Raw genomic sequence first — 22,186 nt, forward strand, 5'->3', positions numbered from 1 at the left:
GCCCATCTCCGCCCTGAAGGGGGGCGAGCTGGGACCACGAAGGGTGTGGCAGCTTCAGAGCCGCTTTGGCACGTCTCACTCACAGATTAACATCATATTTGAAGGTAGCTGGGTCAAATTGGATGATACACTTTTTTTAAATTAAAAGGATTTAAATCCAGGGCTATAAAAAAAAAATGCTCTTAACAAGGAACATGAGTTTTTTCCAAACAGGTCACATTCACACCCTTGAAGCTAAGAATGGGGCTGAGTAGTTGAACAAACAAGACAGGGCATAATGGCAAGTTGGTGTCGCTAGGAAAACAAAGACCCAAGGGACCCAGGTTTCTGTGGCAATGTTTAAATTGAGATGTGGCGTACTGTGTGTGTGTGTGTGTGTGTGTGTGTGTGTGTGTGTGTAATTCTTCTGAATCATTTGAGAATAAGTTGTTGATGTTGTGCCCCTTTTATCCCTAAACACTGCAGTGTGTATTTCCTAAAAATAAGGATATTATTTTACGTGATCACAGTAGCATGATCTAAATTAGGAAGTTGAACATTTATATGCTATTATCAACTAATCCACAGTACTATTTCAAATTTTGTCCATTCTTCCAATAATATGCTTTACCTGGGAACATGTGTTGCCTTTAGATGTCACACATCTTTTGTATCTTTTGAACTAGAACAGTTCCTCGGTCATTTTTTATCTTCACCTGATCTTTTTCTTTCTTTAACCTTGACATTTTTGAAGAGTGCAGACCATTTATTTTGTAGAAGGTTACTCGATTTGGGTTTGTCTGATGTTTCCTCGTGATTAGATCTGGGTGATGAATTTTTGGCAGAAACATCACAGAAGCAACGCTGTGTCTTCCTCGCGGAATCCAGCCAGAGGGATACGATGTTGGGTTGGTGCCATTATGGGTGATATTGCCTTTGATTACTTAGCCTAGGGGGCATGTGTCAGGTTTCCCCACTGTACGGTTGCTATCTTTCCCTTTGTGGTTAATAAGAAACTTATGGGGCGATACTTTGAGACTATGTGGATATCCAGTTCTCATCAAACTTGCACCCACTCACGTTAGCACCCGTTGATTATTCTTGCCTGAATCAGTTATTACTATATTTGCCAAATGGTGATTTTTCTGCTTCCATCATTTTTCTACATGTATTAGTTCAGTTCTACTGCAACGGAAAGCCTTCCCTACTCCACTTTTATCTCTTCGTTCATTTATTTATATCAGTATGAATTCATGGACTGTCATGCATTATTCAATGGGTTGTAATCCATTACTATTGCTATATATTTTCACATTCAGATTGTCCCCGAGTTGGACAGTGGGAGTCTTTTCTGTCCTTTGACGTGTCCTCTTCATGTATTGAGCACTTTCTGGAACAAGATGCTCAGGCTCAATTTGTACGTTACCCACCCTGTAATCAGCCATCTCTGCCAGGGTCCTGAATGTTTTTTCTGGAGAAAGAAATTGAAAAACCGAGATCTGGGCACCAGATTGTGGGCATGAGGAGTATTGTTAATTCTAGGTCCTCTCACTGGGGAGAGCTAGGATCTATACCTGATTTTAAAACATACCGATACTTTCCATTCTAATCCTACAGCATTCTAGGGCCCTCCCTTTTTCATTTTGTGTATTTGAAAAAAAGATCCCTACTTCTCCAATAGTGAGACATCTAGCTCCCAGTTTTCTTAATATATTTATTCTTTGCTCTATCCTAGAAGACTTTGGAAGTAGTTTTGTAATTGTTCACGTATACTATTGTGAAAAACACAGCTATTAACTAGAGTTCAATATTTCTCTCCCCTTCTTTTTGTGTTTAGACTGAGGGTGCATAGTGAAAACACTGCCTTCAAAAATTACTTGGGAGAATTCCCCAGCACCCCTTGCTCGGTGATGATATGCTATTCATTTGCAACATAATTTGATTCATTTGGATCTGTGAGGGGCTTTTTCCCCATCCTTGTGGATTTTTTTTTTTTTAATAAAAGTCAAAACTAAATTAAAAAGCTTATTCAGGGAAGTGTCAGCCCCCACCTCCTAACCCTTCCTCCCTGTGTCCACCTAGCCTTTGCAGGTAACCTCATTCATTTCTGGTTTTCTTCCCAATGTTTCTTTTTCTAAAATAAGTAAATACATGTGCACTTTATTTCCTCTTCTTTCTCGTAGAAAAGAGAACATACTATAAATGACCTTTTGCACTTGGCTTTTTTCTCTTAACCATACATCCTGAAAATCACTCCCTATAGCTTGTATAGCGCTTCCTTATTCGTCTTTTCTTAGCTGAATAGTCCTGCATTGTGTGGTTGTGCCCAAGTTTATCCAACCAGTCTTCTATTTGTGAGCATTGAGATTGTTTGCAGTTTCTTGTAGTTGAAAGCAATGCTTCAATATATATGCATTGTATATATGCATTTGTATATATGCACCTTGTACATATGCATTTTCATATAGTTGGACAGGTACCTTCAGAGGGAATTCCTAGAAGTGAGACTGCTGAGTCACTAGGTATGCAAATATATACTTTTGTTAGATATTGCAAAATCCCACTCCTTCATTGCTAGACCAATCGGTGTTCCCTCTAACGAGCTATGAAAATCGTGTCTTCCCACAGCCTCACCCACAGATCTCTAATATTTTAATGTCATTTTTAAAAACAGCTTTATTGAGATCTAATACCAAACAGTTCACCCACTTTGAGGGTACAATTCAGTAGATTTTAGTATATTCACACATATCTGCAACCATCACCACAGTCAATTTTAGAAACCCAGTACCTACGAGCCGTCATTCTCCTATCTCCCAATGCCCCAGCCCCAAGCCACCACCAATCTACCTTCCGGCTATAGATTTGCCTATTTTGGACTTTTCGTATAAATCGTACCAGACAGTATGTGGTCTTTTGTGACTGGCTTCTTTCACTTAGTGTTTTTCCAAGGTTCATCCATGTTATTGCACATTTCAGAACTTCATTCCTTTTTATGACTAAATAATATTACATTGCATGGTCAGATTATGTTCCATTTTGGTGACCCACTCATCTGTTGATGGTCATTTCGATTGTTTCTACCATTTGACTAGTAAGAAAAATCCTGCTATAAACATCCGTGTGTTGCTTTGTATGTGAAAATATGTTTTTATTTATCTTGAATTATATACGAAGGAATGGAATTGCTGCGTCACATGGACAACCTATGTTTGATTGTTTGAGGAACTGCCAGAATTTTCAATGTAGTTTTAATTTGCATTTTACTTATTATGTGTGAAGCTGAACTTTTTTCTTATGTGTAAATGCTATTTTTGTATATTTTTTCAAATTACCTGCCCGTGTCCTTTGCTGTTTTTTCTATTGGGTTGCTGATTTTTTTCCTCAATATCTAAGAGGCCTTTGTATATTGCAAAAATTAGCCTTTTATCTGTGATACGTGTTACAGACATTTTCTCCCATTTATCTTTTAATTTTGCTTATGGTATTTCAAGCAAGTTTTCAAAATTTTTTTATTTAATGAAATTTATCAATCTTTTATTTTTATTTTACTGCCTCCAGATAGTGATTCAAGTTAAACACCCTTTTTCTACACCCAGAAATTCACTCATTCTTTCTTCCAGTACTTGTAGCGTTCATTTTTTCATATACCTCTCTGAGCCATTTTAGAGTGTATTCTTGAGTGTGGTTAGAAGTATTACTAACTGGCTACCCTGTTGTCCAAACACCACTGATTAAAAAGCTCATCTCAATCCCAGTGATTTCCAATGTCACATTTATATTCAGGACATACTAAATTTTCATATATGTGTGGGTCTCTTCCCAAACTTTCTGTTCTGTTCTAGTGGTCTGTGTGTTTATTCGGGCACCAACACCATGCTGTCTTGTTTCTTATTCCTTCCGTCTTATTTCTTATGAGTGATTTCGGTAACCTCCTGTTCGCTTGCTAAGACCTTTACCTTCAGGAAGTCCTCTCTTGTGTCTGCGTTTCTTAAGCCCCTTTCCTCTGTGAGTTTCATTCTTGTGAACGCAGGACCCTCCTTGTACACCTCCCTCTGCGTTGTCAGGTGTTATGAGCTCTCTCCTTTTATGCAAATGTGGTCGCTGCCTTAAGGCCCAGAGGTGACTCTCTCTCAGTGACAGCCCTGACTGCTGACTTACAAGTCATTTGCTGAGTTTGTCAAGCACCGCAGAATCATGTAAATGCCATTAGCGGTTTTGTCACCAGCATCATCAGCCGAAGCATCGCTTACTTCCCTTCCTTTACCTATTGTTTAGAGCAAATGAAGTCGCTGCTGACACTGAGAACAGAGGCTTTATCTGTGGAATATCCAAAGTCAGAAGCCCCTATAGGTCAGTTCACATCTGAGAGATGTCAGATAGGCCAGGAGAACGATCATCACACATCACCAACTCTACATGGTTGAGGAGTTGATATAGCTTGCAAAGGTTGGAAAAACAGCCCTCCAGCCCCCCCCCACCCCGAATGAATTTTCTTTTCTACTTTTGGTGTGATAGCAAAATGTCTAATTGGGAAATATATTTATGCTTAAGAAATACCTGTGTTTTTTTAGAAAAGAAATAGTTGTAGACTTTGTAAACCTATTTTTTTCACTGTTCTAAGGTAGAATATAAGATTATTTGCTTGGGACAATTAACCACTATTTGAGTCCATTCAACAAATATCTGGTGAGCAACTGCTCTGTGAAAAGCATTGTAACAAAACCTGTGAAGGATTCAAAGATGAATAAGACAAGATGCTGCCCTCCAAGAGTTCACTCACAGCTGAAGGAGAGAGCGAGAGGAGAGAGAGATAGGCACAAACAATGTCATTACAAGACAAACGAGAACGAATGAAAAAGGAAAGTTGCAAAATGCTATGGGAGTGCAGAAGAAAACAAAGGCAGAAACATACTGAATTGAGCCACGTGAAATGACTGTTTTGTAGGTCAAAGCAGTCACGTAGTGGCAAGTGCGTAGGATTCAATCCAATACATCCTGTTTGAGGGTAATGTAGACTGGTTGTAGATCTAGTAGAACTAATACACTACTTTAGAGGGGGTAAGAGATCCTATATGGGAGACCAAGTGGAAGATAAAGAATTTAACTTTTACTTTGTGAGATTCATTTAATTACTTATTTATTAAATATATGTTAAATCCCTATGATACACCCAGCCTTCTGGGTGGGGAACTCCGAGAAAAGAGCCATGTTTCAGAAGGATGATTCTGGCAGGACTGGGCATGGTAGGCTGGAGACAGGGGAGACTGCGGGTGAGAAGACCAATTAGGGTCTCCAGGACTTGAAGGAGCAATGAGAGCCTGAGGCATAAATATGATAGTCAATAGAAAGGATGGAAATGAAAGCCATTCCAGAAAAGGAACTGATCCCAGATATTGTGACTGAATCAAAGTAAAGGCAAGGGAGAACAGGCCAACCGGAAGTCTGTAGAGATGCCAACTCAGAACTGGGAGACTCCCAATGAACCTCATCTAGTCATTCATTCATTCCACATGTGTTTTTTGAGCACGTTGTGATGAGCAATGTTCTAGGCCCTGGCAACACAGCAAAGAAAAAGAGAGGCACTTGTCTCTAATGCAGAGACAGGCGATGAAGTAACATGTGGTGTGATGGCAGAGAGTGGTGAGCCCTGTAAGGAAGAGAACTGGAGAGGGTGGGAAAGTTGTGTTTCCAAAGGATAGTCAGGGAAGGGCTGGTGGAAAAGGTGACATTGGAGCAGAAATCTGACTGATGTCAGGGAGGAAGCATGGGAAGACCTGGAGGAAGGGAGCTCCAGGGAGAAAGAGCAAGTACAGACGCCTTGAGGTAGGTACAAGCCTGGAGCATCTCAGGATCAGCTATAAGGCCAGGATGGCTGGACAGAATCAGAGAAGTGGGGAAACCAGTAAGACATGTAATGGGATAGAGCAAGAGCATGCCATGGCAAGGAGTTGGCTTTTATTTTGAGCATGCTGGGTTTTGAGTTTGGAGAGATGACCTTTTAAATTTTATCTCGTTCCTTTGTAGAGAATTGACTAAAAGGATATAAGAAAGGAAGCGAACTGATCTGGTGGAGGTGGTGAGAAGTGGTCAGATTCTGAATAAACTTGGACATTAGAGCCAATAGAAGTTGTGAAGGAATTAAGCACAAGATGAAAGGAAAGAGAGGAATAAAGGATGACTGCCGTTTCCAAGCCAGAGGAAGCAGCAGACTTTGCATAGAGAATCAGGGTTTCTGATTTGGATTTGAGAAGTTGACGTGCCCAGAAGACATCAAAGTAAAGAGACTTGGCAGTCAGTGGGGTACAGGAGCTCGAAGGAGAAGCAGAGGCTGGAGGTCTCAACTTGGGAGTCACTAGTATAAAGCACTGAAAGTGAATGAGACCCTTAGGGAGACAGAGACTGGAAGGAGTCTGGTGACTAGGCTTTGTGATGTCAGTGTTTGCAGGTGACAAAGAGAAGGAAGAATGTGAAAAGGAGGGGACAGTAAGAGGAGAAAAAGGGGAACGTGGTTGCCAGGAAGCCATGCAAAAGAAACATTTCAAAGAAGAGGGGATGCTGTGTCAATGCTGCCGAGAGGTCACGTAAGATGAAGACAGAGAATTGACAAGAAAATTAGCAAAAAGGAAATGTTGGTGACTTTGCCAGACAGTTTCAGTTGTACAGTGGGGGTGGTGGGTGGCGGGAATCTGAGGAGAGAATGGAAGGTAAGGAACGGAAGCAGAAAATAAAGAGCATCTTTCTAGGACATTTACAATAAAGAGGAACAGGAAAACAGAATGATATTTGTTGGGGGTGGGGTTGGCTGTGGAGTCTAAGAAGGGCTATTGTTGAAGAAGGGACACCTTATAGTATGTTTGTGTGCAGAAAGTAATTATTGAAATGAGGAAGAACATGATTGGTAAATGGAGGGGCGGGGGGCGATTGAGAGTATGGTAGCTGTGCTCGGCCAGGATAGGAGCTGGGGCTTTTTGTCCATTGAATGGCGGATGCAGAGCAAAGGATGGAGTTGCAACGTCCATAGATTTGGCAGTAGAAGAATGAGGAAGTACTTATTGTTTCTATTTTCTTAGTGAAGTGAGAGGCAAACTGAGAGTTAGGATGGAGGCAGTGGTGTCGGAAGTTCAAGAAGAGAGTGGGGAAGAGGAGGCTGTCATCTTGGAGAGTGGGTGAGTGAACTGATTAGCAAAACGTGGTGGGGTGGCTGGGTAGAGCTGAAGTCCACATGACACTCGTGGTCATAAAGGTAAAGGGGGATCAGTCAGCCTGGCTGTGTTATGTTCTTTACATTCTGCTGCTTACCTGCAGGTAAGGATGTTTAAAAAAAATAGGTTTAAGCAGAGTTAGGGTTTTGATAAGCCAGGACAGTGGAAGGTAAGAGTGTTACATGGAGGCTGAGGGCGTGCGCAAGAGAGTGGCTTTAGTTATAAACCTTGGACTCTAAAATGAATGAGGGAAGTGAAACAAGGCAGATGATGGGCACAGAAAAGGGGGGAGGATCCCCAAAATGGGTTGAAGACTTCTTGCAGCTGGAATATGGGAGTGAGATAGGAAGATAGCAGGTTAAAAGCAGTGGGAGGCTTCAAACAGAGAAATTTACAAGTGATGAAGTCGCTGGTAATGACAAGGTCTAGGCTGTGACCATGAAAGTGGTGACATAAGTGGGATGGGGGAAAAGAGCATTCGAAGTGAGTGGGTCAAAAAATTGAGAGGCCAACATGTTAGATGGATTGTCTATGTTGCTATTGAAGTCATCAAGAATAATGACAGGAAGTGATGGAGACACAGACGGTAAGCCTGGTACATCAATACTCAGTGAATCAGCAGATGTGCTGTGCAAGGTGATCGGCGACTGCCATGAGGAGGGGTAGTGGGTGGTACAGTTGCTGGCCTGTGTTTCAAAGGAGGTTTTGGAGGAGAAAATAAAAGCAGTCTGGAAGCAGCAATGAGGGGCAATAAACCCATCAACCTTCTGGCTCTACGGTGTTTGCGTTGTGGAAGGAATAAAGGCCATGACGTAAGGGGACTGCAGGGGAAGCGGTGACCTTGGGAGAATGCTGGCACAAAACGGTGTAGGAAACACTCAAAGGAGAGGTTCAGGTGATAGGTGACTTTCGTCATAACAGACCACGAGTTCCAGAGAATGTGGTATAAGGATTTGGGGTTTAGAGAAGAACAGAAGATTGGGTCAGATCTGCAATGCACAGCCATGGGGGACAAACATCTGGGAATGTATGGATAATTTAGTGTCTTGGACTTGTAAGTACACCGAGGTAAAGAAGGATGGAAAACATGATGGTATTGAGCCTTATGGTCTTTTAAGAGAATGTTCTGAATTACCCCTCTTTCTTGGGAGATCCCTTAGGCAGGTGATGGTGGTGGTAGTGGTGGTGGTGGTGGAAAGTAGTGGTAAGACAGGAGACTAGGGAACCCTGTGGGCCTGCCTTCCATCTTTCTGTGAGTGACATTACAGCTGAATAGGGTGCTCGTAAGGAGGAAGAGTGGAAGTTTGGGGCTGACGGGGTATGAAAAGGAAATTGGAAGTTGTGGACATTGCACATTTGGTAAGAGCTAATAACCCTGCAGAGTAGAGGAGATGAGGGCACCAAGATGGCAGAGGATGGATTTGGCTTTAGTGGGTGGGAGACTTTGGACCCAGAATTTGTTAGGATGGTTAAATGAGATAGCTACCACCCATGAGATAGCTGCAGTCCCTGGTGCTAAGTAGGTGAATAGGGTTCGTTCTCTCCCTCTCTACCACCTTCCATCGCCTCCAACTACCCCCTCCAAATGCACACAGATGGACCCCAGGGGACTAATGGGAGAAGGGTGTGTATCAGTATAGAAGCATCTCCAGCTGTTAAAACAACTTGAAACACGGGGACTGCTGCAAATAGCTAGAAGCAGAACTGGGCGTTGAATTTGAAGAAAAGGAATCTGTAATGTGCAGTTGGTAGAAATGTGATCCAGACACTTCAAGACAGTTTGCAAAAGCTGATGCTGTTGAGCCCAGCTATTGGGAGAATTGAATGGCACAACCTTTGGTATATTTAGGGGCATTATTGTAAGTGCATAAAATTTAGCCAGAACAAATGTGATCAATACCCTGATCTTGAGTGTTCATTGGCGACCAACAGTAGAAATAGCTGTCAGAACTGTGTTTGAGTTTATTTTGATTGCTTTAACTATAAAGGTAGAGATGGTTACATCCATTAAATGAGAAAAATATTTGGTGGCTGAAACCCTGCTACCGGTAATAATATTAGATAGATTCAAAAAAGTTATACAGGATGGAAAATAAGCCCTGTGTGGAGTTCTTTATCACTTTATCTTTTCATCTCTAGTTCACTCCAGTGGTTTTTGAATTCAGAGTTTTAAATTTTTGGAAAATTTGAAGTCACCGGGAAAAGAAACTTGCCTTCACGTATTTGTTTGATTTCATTGTTTTCTGGGGAAAAACTCAGGACCTAGCACATAACGCTTGGTAAATATTATTATTATTACTGTTATCACTACAATAGCTTGGCACCCTTTTCTTACTTAAATTTATCTTATTAACCTAGGAAAATGAAATGCATTATGTATTTCTTGGTTTTCCTGAAAAAATAATCACATTTGGGATACTTAAAACCATGGTTTTGTCACATAATAATTGGTTCCACATTTGCTAACTGAATTTACCTTTAAATGTTTTAAACTTTATTGTGAATAGAGCTGCCAAGTTTAGTTTAGTTTCATTTTTTTATTCCTTTGTGAGAAGCAAAGAAACTCAAGAACAAAACAAGCCATCAACATTAGGGTGGAACAAAGAGAGTTCTTATGTCAAGCAGATTCCGAAAGCATTCATTTTCCAAAAAGGAATAAGAAAGAAAAGGAGGAAAAGGGATCCCCTTATCCAATTTAATGGAAGGTCTTAGGACTCAGAGGAGGAGGGGCCAGACTCAAACTTGGTGGCAACTCCGAAACCTTTCCCCTTGCCCTTGCTTCTGTCTTAGAGCCTCTTGAGCTGGCAGCAGCTTGTTTCTAATCTCTCCAAGCACAAAAGAGAGCGACTGTGAGTGGCCACTCAGCTGGCGGTCCTTTGAGGAGCTCGAAGAACAATGGGCTCTCTGCCACCCTCCAGGCCTGAAGGGAACAGGAAGTTGACAGCAGTGAAGGCACCGGGTCCCATTTCCTTCAGTTCAGAGAACTGAAGTGGTCTCCTGGAGGCGGACTGTCTTTCATTCTTGTCTGTAAGTTTTATTCTATTTGTCCTCAGCGTTTAGGATAGTGAATGACTTTTCTGCCCTTACTGCCTCTGCCTTCACCATGCCCTCACTCCATAACCCCCTGCAGTCTGTCCCCTGTCCCCACCACGAGTCAACAAGCTCAACAGCCTCTTCTCCGTCTTACCCATGCAGCTTACCCTCAGCACAGGTGAGATGAAGCTGATGACCCCCCCGGCCTCTCTGCTCTCTCCTGCTCTGGCTCTGGGCACAGCCCTCCTTGTTCTGCTGCCTTTTGTGTCACATTGTCTCCTCTTTCTCCTTTTACCCTCAAAGCATGAGCTCTTCCCCCAAAGACATGTCCTTGGCCCCTCCCACCTCTCATTCTGGTTTCATCCTGGACATTCTACTCCATTCATTGCTGTGTGCATAATCCATTTTCAAATCCGCATCTCCCAACTTAATATAGTTGAGACTTCACCTTCTAAACATTTCACCTGTGTGCGTGTCAGGACCTTAAACGCACTAGATGGAAGTTAGCAACTTGTCCTTAGCCTGCCCCTCTTCTTGTGTGGTTGTTTTGTTGTTGTTGTTATTGTTGTTGTTTGTCTGTTTGTTTGTTTTTTGGTCACTCCAGATGCAAACCTCCTATGACCTCCCGTGTTCCCTCATCCCATATCTAACTTGTTGCCAAGTCCCACTGTTTCTGTTTTAAGCATCTCTCTCATCCATTCTCTCCTATTCCATTCCCTCTGCCATTTACTTCTAGTTCAGGGCCCTCGTTACCCCTGAAAAATCCAAATACCTTCTGATGACTCCCCTACACACACATACGCCTTTTTATTGTTCCTTGTCAGCTCATCCTGTACCCCACTATCAAGTGAATATCCCTAAAATACACCCATGATTATGCCAGCAGTAGACACCACATACCTGTATTTAATGTTTTCTCCCCTAAAAATATGCGGTAAATAAATGAGGAGGGGAGGATGGATAAATGGATGGATGGATGGATATGAAAGGAAGGGAGGGAGGGAGGAAGTGAAGAAAAAGGAAGACAGGAACTACAAGACAGCAACCAGAAATTTATTTCTAGGTTTGTCAATTTAGCCTCTGGGAAAATCACTGACCTTCCCGATGCCTCAGTTTTCCTCCTGGAAATTGTGAAAACCTTGCCACCACCCCTGTTGCATAGAATATGTTCTTACTGACTACCGCAAGGGCTCCCCAAGTCCTTCACGGAAAGAGATTGCTATACATTGATTAACGCCATTGCCTCATCACCTTTGTGTGTGGTTTTGATTAGTCCCAGGTCAAAATGAGGATTTGCCGGTCAAATGACCTACTTCCATCCTGAGCTATAGTCTTCAACATCAGCAAAGAATTTAATTTCTCCTCCTAACCAGATACAAGTTTTGAGAGAACTTCAAAGAAAGTGCGTTTGGTAAATGAAGATGAAAGAGGCAAAAAGACAATTAGTAAGTTTTTCTCTGGGTGGCAGTTTAACCAGAGCCTGCGTTACTGGGAAAATACACAATCCTTTGTGACTTCAGGTACTCTGTAGCGTTCGCAGCCAATGAGAATGGGCCAGCCAAGTTTCCTGGTTCATCCTCATGGGAAGAAACGCCAGGTTAGGGCTCTCCATTGTTATTTATCTAAGTGATTTAATCACTCGTGAACAAGTTTGGGTTCTTTCCTATCCCTTGACGGTAGATAAAAAGTTGATTATGTAATTTTCTTCTTACTGCATAAAATTCCCACATATATTCCCTATCTCCTGAAAATGACTTCCTACTTATTTAATGGCTCCAATTTTCCCCCAATTCTAGTTTTATCATCTGACTGCATAAGCCAACTTTTTTCAGGATACTGGAAATATCTCCCAGCCAGCCCTTCTTTGGGAAGGAACTTTGTGAGAATCAATATGCATTTTTGACTGTTGAGGCACCTTGTCCTAAACCACTTACCATAAGACACAGAGTTCATGTGGGAAAGGGAATTTCAGAAGAGTTCACTGCTTACTTCTTTTTTTTCGGCTGGTATTTGATACAGTAATTTTAACCACTGATTCACCAACTCCACTCCCCTGTGACCCTGGTTTCTCTCTTCCAGATCAAGGATACCACCCCTGAGATTTAGTCCTGGCAGTCTTTTCCCAACTCCCTGATACAAGTTATTGAATAAAAATGTCATGATTTAAAATCCCTCCCCCCATATTTTTCTTAAATTTTGACCTCCTCTCTGCACCCAACTCAAGTTTCAGATCAATGTAAATGTAGCAGTACTTGCGTATTTGTTATTCTAATATACTGTATCAGCACTCTGAGTTCTCCACAGAAGGTGCCAAGACGTCTCGGTAATTCTTACACTGAAAGAGTTGGAGAGTTACTACTCCTCTTAACCACATCTCATGGGTGAATCACGACACTCATAGACCAAAGTTGTAGATGCACCCTCCGTACAAACCAGTTAGTGTGGTTTTATTCTGTGTCAACAGAAGAACAAAGGACTCTGGGCAAAAGGCCAGGGATGGCCCAAATCAAAGCACTGCTCTTTTCACGCTGGGGGATGCTGAACACATTTTTTCTAGTCATCTCTCTCGCACATTTTCTGTTCTTGCAAAGCCCTTTCTGTAAATGCTGCCCATGGCTTTCCCATCAAGGATAACTGAGATCATCTATGATCATCCAGAAAAAGAGAAGTATAAGGATTCATCAGAATAAGACCAAAGATTAATAAGAGAAAGAAAGAAGCATAAATGAGTATGGTTTTGATGATGTTCTTTCCTTTCAGAAGGGACAAAATTAGACAATGGGGAAAACCATGGTGTCTTAAACCTATTGTCTCGGTATCTGTCTTTCAGTTATCTGCCTCCTCACCACCAAATCCCAACCACAAATATTAATTTTTAATAAATGACCCACCCTCCCTGACACCCACCAGCCCTCACCACTCCTTTATTCTGTGACCATATTACCTACATGTATCCACACCAATCAGGAGCCTGCAAGCTCTTCCCCACTCAAGCCTGTCTCCAAAATCCAGGCCATCTGTGTCTTAGAGAAAGTCCTTAAATAACAACCAAGGCAGTTCCCGACTACAAGACACTGACGTTTGTCTCACGCGATAGTCAGTGTAATAGACAGACTGTCTTCCAACACATGCACGCATGACTTGCCTCCACTTTGCATTATCTACTAATAACATGCTTTCCCTTCACCACACCTGCCATCAGTCCCCTTTTTCATATCTTTATTAACTAGAGCCTGAATGACATCACCACAGGAACTCTGTCACTTCATCTGGTCAGATTCAGTGTGAAGTCCAGTTCATCCATGGCTTCCACTTTCTTCCCTCCCACCTGGGCCACCTGGGCAGTTTCCTTGCCCATCGGTAAACGGCTCAAGACCCTCTCCCCTCTCTTCCCCCTTCCTGTCCTAAACCTGAGCTTCTGCTCTTAGAGCACCTGCTTAGGATGACCCTACTTGATCCCTGTTCCATTCCTCTGGGTTTGTCAAAGGTTTGCATTGTGTCCCTGAGTAGCTGGGGCATGCCATGAAGAGTGAGCCCAGCCCGGCCTTAATCATGACAACCTCAGCCCCAGTGAAAGATGAATAATAACAATTGCTCTAGCCAGTCCCAGAAGAGCCTACTGAGGACGTTTGTTTTGGAATAATGAATATGGAAATTTGGAATCCATAATAAACTGCAAGCAGTCTTTCAACTCACTCGTGCCGAAAATTCACACTCGCCTTTCCCATAACTTGTCACTTGTGTTTTTTATTGTTCGATATGTAAACAAGGCCGGGAAAACCTTTGTTCCTTGGTGCCTACTTAGATTTGCCCATTAATCCCACCCCCCCCCTTCCCACCAATGCATGCAGGATTACACAAAGCAAAAGTCATTAATTTTTATCTCTGACTATCTGTGGGGTTTTTAATGTGGCCTGGCTTCCTTATGCACCACCAATTACGTGTCATAAGTGCTTGTAGAGGCTGGAGCAGTATCATGGGCTGATGAATCACTGCCTCCTCTCCTGATTAGTATGCAAGGGGCCGTGTTCATCTTTGAGCAGCTGGCATGCCAATGAGGATCTGGCTCCGCCGGTCAAGGCATCTGGACATGAATTCAATATGGATTGCTTTAATTAAATGGCTAAGCGCACAAGACGCTAAGAAACAACTCCATCATTGAGTGAATCTCGAAAATATAGTCGACACAAGCAGGAGGGTGGGAAGGGTAGGAAGTGATTTCATCAATACCGCCCAGTCTACCTAAAATCCTTGGAATCCCCCAGTGTGAAGCACAACCACTTGCTAAAAGTGTGATGGATTGTGGAATCCACAGTGAAACACCGGAGGTGAATCTAGTTCACCACGCTGAAATCTAGAAATCAAAACAGCAGAGCAAAACCTACTCTTCTGCCCTTTGAAGAGGTTCTGTTTTAACTGTACACTAGCTTGCAAACTACTGATGCGGGGAATTTCGAGAAGGAAAGATGCATATGAGAGGTGGGGTAGCAAAGTCTGAATGTACCAGTTACCAAGAATCCTGCAGGAAAAGAACAAGCAAAGGCAGCTTTGCAAATATCAGGAGGCCAGAGTCTGTCAGGGTCCTGATTGGCCAAGGAGGAGCAGGAGGGCAAGGAAGCATGGCTCCCACTGTCCACTGAGGAAGAGCTTTGCAGAGACCGAGGAAATCTCTGCCCGCTCACATTTGGGTAGGCTCACTTTCAGCCTACCCTTTAGTAGTCTATTTCAATAAGGAAACAAATGGAATATTTTCATAAGGAATGGCTGTTGCAGCAGTTACCCCAGTGTTATTCTTCTGAGCACTTACCTTTAATGCTGTTGCAAGTTTCCTCTTATTTCTACTCTCATTATATGAGGTTTGCTTGTATATTTCATTGGGTAGAATAATGGCTGCCGGAGGACTCGGTGTTCAGGTGCATCTGGACTCTTATTCCAGTTTCACTCTTTTCTAGCTGTGCGGTCTTAGGCAAGTTATGGGACTTCTCTGAATCTCCTTTTCCCCATCTCTGAAATGGGCATAGGAGTAATGCCTAACTCACCAGTATTTTGTGAAGACTGTGTTAATCCAAACCAAATCCATAACACATACTGTAAACTCTCAAAAATGATGGCTACTACGAATGTTTTGTGGAACTTGGTCTTGTCGAGTATTGTGTTTTACCAACAAAATACAGGGAATACCAATACTTATTTCCTATAACTGCAGTTTATTTACCTACATATTTAGCTTCCCTACAATGAGGATTTTAAAAAGATCTTTAAAATAGATTACAATGCAACCACTACCTCTCCTGTTTCAATTTCTTCTCCACTCCTCTTCAAAGATCTGGTACCTTCAATTGATAACAGTATGCACTACAGATGGACCTGGGGCTCTATTTTCTTTTTAAATAATTTATTAAGACACCATTGTTAAAAAGACCCTTAGGCACTCTGCCTTTAAAAAAAGGAAAAGGATATTAAAATAGTAAAACAGGCTTAGTATTCTGTCTGGTGTTGCTCCTTATTCTGAGCTGAAAGTGTGATGACCAGGAAAATAAGTTAAATGCTAGTATCTGTGCTCACTGTGTCCTCACACGATGCATTCTCCTTGCCAGCAAGGTTCTCAGGACCCCAAGAGACCCTCAGGGGCACATGGCAGAAAGAAAACTGTCCATGGTCCACAAAATTCAGTTAAACCACACGTGGACAGCATGTGAGATTGCAACAGCGATCAGTCACAGGGATTCCATTTCAGAGCAATTCCACATCTGACACACCAGCCTGCCAGATCTAAGCTTGGCATAAAAGCAATATTCTTGAGTAATAAAGCAAGACACTTTCTGAATCTTGTTATTGTCTTTTGGGTTTTCAAAAAGGGGCAGTCAGCCTAGGTTCTCCTTGGAGCATCATTTATTCGCCTGCCAGGTACCCCCTTTAGAATGAATCATTTTAATAAAGATGGCTCTCATAGGAGAAGGGACCTGTGCTTTAATCCAAGCATGGTTCATCAATGTATTCAAAATGGTGGGCCAGGTCTCCTTCTGGGGAAGTTGGAGAGTAGATAGAAGAGAGTTGTTTGATTGAGCACTGACTCTTCGAGGGGTGGGAATGAGGTGAGGGAATTAGTCCCCATACCTCGTCTCATGGAGTAATTGGGACATTGGGCAGCCGTCATTGCAGTGGTGGGGAGGACACAGTCATAGAAAGCAATCTAGTTGGGTCTCAAAATCAGCTCACATGCCATGGATTGCTTCTCTCTGTTCCCGGTGGGTAAGAGGAATGGAGGGCACATACACAACTCAAGAACAAGTAAGCCAAAAGGCTTATTAGAAAACTGCTACGCCAACAAATGAAAACCAAAAATAGTTTGACCTGCGACCATTTGTTCAGGCTCCTTTCTAGCCAAATTGTAGCTCCTTTCTGTTTTGTATTATTTACACAAAGCCTTTGAAAGAGCCTTTGTGATATATGCTCTTCTCAGGAGTGGGTCTTCTTCTTTCCCTGTGAACATTTAAGTCCTCTTGGAGTTCTTTAGAACCACACATATATGTTGAAAACTATTTAAGATGTCAATATATGGAGCTTCATGAGTTTAACAAAGGAATCGATAACATTGTCTTCCAGGTGAGTTAGTGTTCCGTGTTTTAGTGGGTAAATTAACAGGTGAAACACCCTAATGAAGACTAACTTCTTCAATTTTTTTGACAACTTTGAATCATAATTCACATACCATAAAATTCATCCATTAAAAGTATGTAATCTAGACTGTTTACTATGTTGACAGGATTATGCAATCATGACCACAGTCTAAGTTGAGAATATTTCCATCACCTCAAAATGAAACCCCATACATATTGATGGTCACTCCCCATTCTGTCCTCTCCTGCCACCCTTGACAATCGCTAATCTACTTTCTGTCTCTACAGATTTATCTATTCTAGACATTTCACATAAATGGAATCATACCGTATGAGATCTTTTTTGACTGGTTTCTTTCACTTAGCATAACATTTGCAAGGTTCATCTACATTTAGCCTGTCTCGGGACTTCATTCCTTTATAGCTTCAGTTTTAAGACTCGCATGCACACACCACCTACTGCGCAGAGAGCTGGAAGGTTAGCTCAAAACGGATTTGTTAACTTATTGGCTGTTGCATATTAGCCCACGATTGGACTGTAGGTTTTCAGTGTTTTCTGGCCTGCCATTGACATTCCTTTTAGATTCCCAGATTCTTGAATGACCCTGGCCTAGGATAGGAGATGTTATTTTTTTTATCATGTATCTGTGTTATTGAAATATAAAGTGTCATTGAAAAAGAAATTGTTTTATAGCAAGTGATTGCATTGACTAGTCCCAGTATTCTGGATTTTGTGAACTTTCTTTTCCATGGACAATTGCTGGCAGGAAAAATAACCGTATATTTTGTAAATGTAAGGAGACTTGAAAGAGCTGGGTGTGAACAAAGAAGAGCTCTGAGGCAGAAGTGAGTTGATCTGTCCCTGACGGCTGCTTCCAGCTCCGCGGACCGGGGGGCCGCGGGCATGTCAGTTAGCCTCTCAGCGTCTGTCTCCTCATCTTTCAAATGGCCATGCTTCTCTGAGGCTTCCAACCTCTGCCGGCACCCCCACTGCTCGACAACCAAATGCCAACTTCTTCTTCTTTTTTTATTTTATTTATTTTAACTTTTTTTAAATTAGTTTCAGGTGCACAAAACAATGTAATAGTTAGACATTTATCATTTCTATCCCTCACACGGTGACAACCCCCCTCCCCCATCCACTACCCTCTGACGTCGCACACAGCCGTTACATTTCCACTGTCTCTGTTAAATGGCAATTCTTAGCACAATCACGTGCTGTTCTCACAATGTTTCTCCGCTCACCCCTTCAGCACCATCTCTCGCATGCGTTTGTAGTATTGGATGAAACTCCCTAATTCCGTCACACGTGTGCCTCGGTGTGGACTGCTCCTTTCACCTAGCATGCCCTCCTGCCTTTTTGTTCCAGGAAAATCCTTTCTCATCCTCCTAGGCCCTGCTCACACATCCCACTGCCCTATGAAAGACTCTGTAAATTCCCCAGGCAGTTTGTCAGACTTCCCCTCAGATCCTAGGACACTTAGTTCATGCTTCCGTTAGAGCCATTAATTTACTGTGCCATAATTATTTGTTTTCAGATCTGCCTCAGTACGTCCCACACCAAATCTTAGGCAATCTTAATAGACAGCACCACTAAGCACCCAAATCCTATCACCATGTCAGGGCCATCGTCGATCCCCATAAATGTTTGTTAAACTTACAAATTAATTAATTGGAGAGAATTTACCTCAAATTTACCATCCACTTCTTTCCGTCCTCATGTCACCATCCTCGACTGGACAACCATGTTGCCTCTTGCATAGACTATGCTTTTCCTTCTTCCTTCCTATAACCCGTGTTCCACCCACAAGTCAGAGAGATTGTGAAGGAGTCCAATGAGAATTAATATACATGAAAGAGATTTGCAAATTCTGAAAGAACTATACACACAGAAGGTTTTTAATTGTTTAATTTTATGCCTGTCTGATTTTGATTTTTAGAATAAAAGTGATCAAGAGAAAGGGTAAGTGCTGCGTCCCTTGAGATAATTAGAAGCACTCTGGGCTGTCACAGAACTGGGGCTGAGAACTAAAAGATGCATGATTGTTTTCTCGGGCCTGTGCTCCACACACACCCAGAGCCTGGCAACTCTAACTTCATCCTTGCAGTCTTCATGGGTATCTGCTCCAGCAATTCTATAATTCCTGCCAGAGGCCCTGAAATCAGAGTTCAGGTGAAGCCTTACTCATTTCTACACCTCCTACCAATGGCCTTTTTTCCTACTGCATGTAAATTTGAGAGTAGCAGCTGATGTCATATCCATCCTAAGGTCGCTAGGACAATTTCCTTCTGTCCACTTTTCTCATCGCATTCTCTTCTCTCTTTCTCTATTACTCTATGCTCTTAGGCCCTCTTGATTTATTCAGTTTCCTTTGGGGAAACTACCATAAAACTTATGCCATCCATGATCTTCCCACAAAACTGAACTTATTCTTTCTCCTGCTAAAATTTTTGGCATCTTCTCATGATAAACACTGTAAATAGGAGTATGAAATTGCCAATACATGGGGACTCTAACATTTATTGCTACCCAAAGAAGAAGCTGCTGGAATCAAAATGCCCCAATCCATCTGCTTTTTCTCCATCCTAGATTAAGACACCATCATATCTCATGCCTGGACGACTGCAGACCCCATTCAGTTTCTGTTCTTCCCCTCTGCTGCTCAATCTCCACACAGAATTCTAATGCTCTTGAAACAAAACACAATAAACTGAATCAGATTATATCACGTCCTTGTTTAATATTACACAGGGTTTTGCCACAGCAAATAAAATTGAGTCCAAACTCCCAAACCTAGCCTATAACCCCTATGTAATCGGGCCTTGGTCTCAACCTTATCTTTTACCTCTCTTCTCTGCCACAAACAAACTCAGGACTTTGTCCTATCTCTTCCTTCCGTGTGAATTGTTCTTCTTCTTCTAGATTCTCTGACAGCTATCTCCTGCTTGCCATTCAGTTCTCAAATTAAATAGCATCTCCTCAGAGAGACTATTTCTGCCACCCAACCTAAAATGTCCCACTATATTAGTCAGGCTGAGTGAGGTTGTGCTGTGGTAACAAGCAACCCCAATCTCTCAGTGGTTTAACAGAAAAAAATGTGTTTCCTACATTATTTTAATATGGCTGTCATAACAAAATACCCTAAACTGGGTGGCTTAAACAACAGAAATTTATTTTCTCACAGCTCTGGAAGCTGGATGTCAAAGGTCAAAGTATCAGTAAGTTTGGCTTCTCCTGAGGTCTCTCTACTTGGCTTGCAGATGACGGTCTTCTCACTTGGTCTTTCCTCTGTGTGTGCATGTGCCTGATGTCTCTGGTGTCCAAATCTCCTTTCCTTATAAAGAGACAAGTCACATTGGATTAGGGCTCACTCTAACAGCCTCACTTTAACTTAACCACCTCTTTAAAGGCCCTGTCTCCGAGTACAGTCACACTCTGAGGTACAGAGGGAGGTTAGGGCTTCCACACATGATTTTCGACGGTGTACTTTGGCCTATACGTCTCCCTCATCCTAAGACTGCTGAGAGTCCAGGTGACAATCCAGGGCTGTTGTTCTACATTCTTAGAAATCCAGACCCCTACCATTTCAACACAAGGCCCCTTCCATGATTGCCATACCAGGGTTAAAGAGTTCTACAGTGTCTCACACTGGAAATTAAATTATCTGACCAAGAAGTGGTATGAGTCACATCCATTCTCATTTCATTGGCTAAATCATATCATATGGTCATGGCTTACTTCAAGGTAGGTGAGAAGTACAACCCTTCAAGTGCCCAGAAATAGAGGACAAGGGATATTAGTAAAACACAGTAATGCTTATCTCACTCAAAAGATCAGTCCTATAAGCCTACAACAGAAAACAGACCACTGTCAATTTATCCATGATGATTAAAAACTGGGCCCTGAGTCTCTTGACCTCCAAGAATGCTTTGGAGGGAAAAAATAAAGAATCCAGCAATATCAAGCCCTGATCCTTCAGTGAATTTCAGAATCTCTCGGACTCCATTGCTGTTGTGAGTATTAATTGCCTCCTGTTCACCAGCAACACTAGCTCCAGTCTGGGTACACACGGCTCCCTGCCCAACTCAAATACTCTTGTCAGCCACTCTCGTCCCTTTTCACTCGTGTTATAGATGTTCCTATCCATTGGACTTTCTCCTGGTTCAACATCAACCGGAATCACTTCTACCACCTATTTGAACCCAAGCCACAGATCCCTGCTGAAGGAAGTCATGAAAGCAGGTGGACATGACCTCCCTCAGAGGGATGCTGTGACACTTTAAGGAGACTTTGGAGCTCTTGAACAGATCCTGTATTCACTTGTCCCATCCTCCTGACCCCAGGCCAGCCCATCATGGCTCTCTGCTGATGTCCTTCATGACATGAGGGAGATATGGGGAGCCTTGCTCAGCTTATCCACCCCTCTCCCTCTCTCCTTCTCCACTCCTCCTGATTTCCTAGTTCCCTCGCCCCTCAGTCCCTACTTCCTCTTTCACCTTAAGATGCATACACAACCTCCTGATCCTCACAAATTCTACACTAAACTTTGCCATTTACCCAAGTTACCAATGGGTCCTCCATTATTTAATTTAATTTAATTTAATTTAATTCATTCATTCATTTCTTTATTTTTGTCAAATTTCCCCAGCAAGTGGTCCCTATTCACTACTTCCAGCTCTTTATTCTCCTTTTACTCCTCTACCTTTCATATTCTTATTCTGCTGAATGATAGACTGGACCTTCTCTATTTCTTCTACTCTCTCACTTCTTAACAAACCGACATCCTCCTTGGCTTTGGGAATCCCATATTCTGCTGGCTTGCCTCCTGCCTCTCTGACCATCCTTCCTGCCGACTGCTCCAGAATGAAACTGGCCACTCTACCCAGATGGTTCTCTTCTGTCCCTCAAACAACATGATTTTTTTCCTCTGTATCTTTGCCCTGGCTGTTCCCCCCACCAAGAATGTCTTCCCCACTCCTCTTAGGGTGTCCAGATCCCACCAAGCCCTGGGAAGGGCCGTCCTTTCCATTAATCCTGCCATAGTTACTCCCAGCCACCATGATGACTCTCCTCAACCAACAACATCCAGACCAGGGGTTGGCCAAGTCTTTTGTTTTAGAACCATGTGGTAAATACAGTCTTGCAACAACTCATCTCTGCCATTGTAGGGAGAAAGCATCCATAGACAAGATGTAAATGAAAGGGCATGGCTATGTTCCAATAAAACTTTATTTGCAAACACAGGTGATAGTCCTGTTTGGGCCCATAGGTTGTAATTTACCAACCCTTGATATCAGCCATTTCTAGCCTTAGTCTTTTAAGTAGCTTGTTACATTTCACAAATGAAC

The sequence above is a fragment of the Rhinolophus ferrumequinum genome, chromosome 15, assembly GCF_004115265.2.
Source record: "Rhinolophus ferrumequinum isolate MPI-CBG mRhiFer1 chromosome 15, mRhiFer1_v1.p, whole genome shotgun sequence".
Taxonomy (NCBI): Eukaryota; Metazoa; Chordata; class Mammalia; order Chiroptera; family Rhinolophidae; genus Rhinolophus; species Rhinolophus ferrumequinum.